General features: G+C 41.4%; 1 protein-coding gene across 10 annotated transcripts in view; it reads right to left on the bottom strand.

Moving 5' to 3' along the window:
* The window catches only part of GPHN (gephyrin), a 369172-nt gene that overhangs the window by 327852 nt on the left and 38519 nt on the right, over nucleotides 1–2801 (bottom strand). The window lies entirely within an intron of this gene.

Genomic DNA, 2801 nt, shown 5'->3' with positions numbered 1-2801 from the left:
TCAGCACCTGAAGCTTCACACAGCCCTACTGCACAATGCCACTTAGGATGGTGGCAACTGTGCCCCAAGTTAACCCTCAATGAGACCTGACACAGAGGTTCAAGAAAGTGCTCTAAAAGAAAGTAATTGTAATTAGTACACATCCATTCAGGATGTAACTTAGAGCAGGATCTGCCATTTTTCAAATGCATTATGTGCCATGAATGCTAGTTCTGTTACAGCTTTAAAGCACTTTCTGTGCACTTAAGTTGAATTAAGTGTAATTTCTGAACCCAGCAACATGACTAAACAAATGGGTCTAAAACAGGTCTAACATCTCTGCAGGAAAAGAGAAATGGAAGCCTGGAAGCAGAGCAAGTTTTACTAACTGTCGTGTTTGGTGCAGTATAATGCATTGCTGTGTACTGGAAATAGTTCATACTTGATAAAAGTGTGAAACTCCTGGCACTTAGTTTTAGTGGAGCTTTTCCACTGGAAATAGTGTGAAAGCTTCATTTCAGTTTAAAGCTTATTAAGTTTCTTCAACTTGATTTGAACAAGCTATATAGAGATGGATCTTTTGTGAGTTCCATTACCAACCTATGATTTATGCTGTTCTTTTGGTGCACTGGGATGTTTGCTTTTGGTTTACACCCTTTCTTTTGTGGTTCTTTGAATTATAACTTATGTTTTATAAAGGAATTTATGTCTTCAAAGATAGTTTCAAGTGAAATTTAAAAATAATTCCAGTGGAGCCTTGGAGACGTTTTCTCCCTTAAATGCCTACAGCACAGCAATAAGACAGTCAATATTCATAAAGGAGATCCTAAGGCTATATTTTCCCTATCTTATTTATGGTATGCAGGGGATATATCTTAGTTGCAGGTATGGCAGGTTTTTCTTGGTGAGTCCTAAACTATTGCAGGTGGAATGCTTTCAACAAGGCATGATTCTTTCAGCTATTAAGCCATCTAATGGAAAATTCAATGTTGGTTACACATAAGTGTGTGAATTATGGAAAAAATGAAGTCCACTAACAGCAATATAACAAAAAAGGGTGTTAAAAAAATTGAAGAACTGCAAGTACAAGGAAAAAGTTGTGCTGTCCTCACTGAGATATTATTAAAACAATGAATCTTATACATAAAAGAAATTAAATTTAAATTCTGCAACTTTTATGAGCTAAGCCTAAAGAAAGGGGGTAAAAAGAGCTTATTTTTGTAATACCCTGCCTCCCTTGTGAGAATACATTTTCCAGGAAAAAAACTGACTCATCATTGCAAATCACAGAAGCTTTCAGAAAAAATACTGAAATGTATGTCTCTTTCTACATCTCAGGAAGATTAGTAATTCAAATCTGTTTTATGTTACACTTTTAATGTAATTTATACCTGTTTAAGGAAGACAGGTATCATATATGCAACATTTGGAATATCTTTTTGAGTAGGAAAAAAGCCCATTTAGCTCAAGTAAACAAACTAGAAAAAGTTACTGCCCTTGAAACCAGAATATGATTCTTATGAAGCTGATATCATTATCAAGGTCCCAGTTAAATTTCTGAGGCAGAGCAAACCATAGTTTATTTTTTAAATTATGTAAGTACTAGAAAATTCTACATGTCCCAGTTACTACAATATCCTATTTTCTGGCCTTGCAAATGCAATCGTACCCTTCCCACATCCATTCAGAGTGCTAATGTAGAAATAATTTTTCTAGCCTGTCATTTAATGATGTGATCCCTCTTTTTGCATCACTGCACTGGTTCCCCCACTTCTCTACTGCATTGAAAATAAGATACTTCCCTTCAGTTTCAAGGGTCATCACAGTCAAAATTCTATACTATTTATTGTCTCTCTCACTACCCAAGATGTTGACTCAAAATGCTATTATTCACTTGTTATATTTTCAGATCTTCTTGCTTTCCTTCATATTGCCCCTTACGCCTGGAAGGAGCTCTCCCTATACACCTGAAAACTAAGTCAATGTCACAAGTCAAATCCTTCCTGAAAACTCAGTATTGCCCTATCTCTAAACACTCAACAATAAGTAGGGTGCTAGCAAGCTAAGTCCATTTTCTATTACGCTTACAATATTGTCTCATTGTTTTGTTATACCCTACCGTTTACCTCTTCATCAACTTGTATTCTCCAAAGAATATAAATTCTGGAGTTTTAATGTGTCCAGTACTTAAGCATAATGGGATCTAGGTAGAGGTGCACCGACACATCAGTCAGATCTTGGATCGGCACCAATATAAAGAAAATTGACTGATTTGGAAATCGGCCTGATGTGGCTGATAATGTGGCTGATGAATGCCCCATGCATACACACAGCCACAGCACAGCATGCAGGCGGTGAAGAGCACAGCTCAGCAGCTTGTAGAGGTCCCTCCAGCTAGTAAGTCTGTTGTGGTGGAAAGGGTGGGGAGAGGGATCTGTGCAGGGGAGGGCAGGCTGCAGCTGTGGGCTGGGGCCAGGGCTGTTCCAGGCTCTTCCCAGCGGGGGCTGGGCCAGGCTGCCATTGGGGCAGGGTGGCTGGTGGCACTGGGAGGAGGGCCTGTGGGGGCTACAGCAAACTTTGCAGTGGCTGCAGCTGCCTCCCATAGCCGCCCTCCCAGCGATGCCACTGCCCACCCAGAGTGCAGCCTGGGCCAACCCCTGCCAGGAAGAGCCCAGTGCTGCCCCGGCCATAGCCTGCAGATGCACCAGGGATTATAAGCCTCCCCATGCCCTCCCGGGGTGCACGCAGCAGTGGGAGCCACCCCCCAGTGCCTCCCCAGGCAAGCTGTGGCTCTGTCTTGTGCCCTGCCCCACCCCAGCTGG

The sequence above is a fragment of the Crocodylus porosus genome, unplaced genomic scaffold (genome assembly GCF_001723895.1).
Source record: "Crocodylus porosus isolate Cpor-Errol unplaced genomic scaffold, CroPor_comp1, whole genome shotgun sequence".
Lineage (NCBI taxonomy): Eukaryota > Metazoa > Chordata > Crocodylia > Crocodylidae > Crocodylus > Crocodylus porosus.
This window is presented reverse-complemented; position numbering and strand designations above follow the sequence as displayed.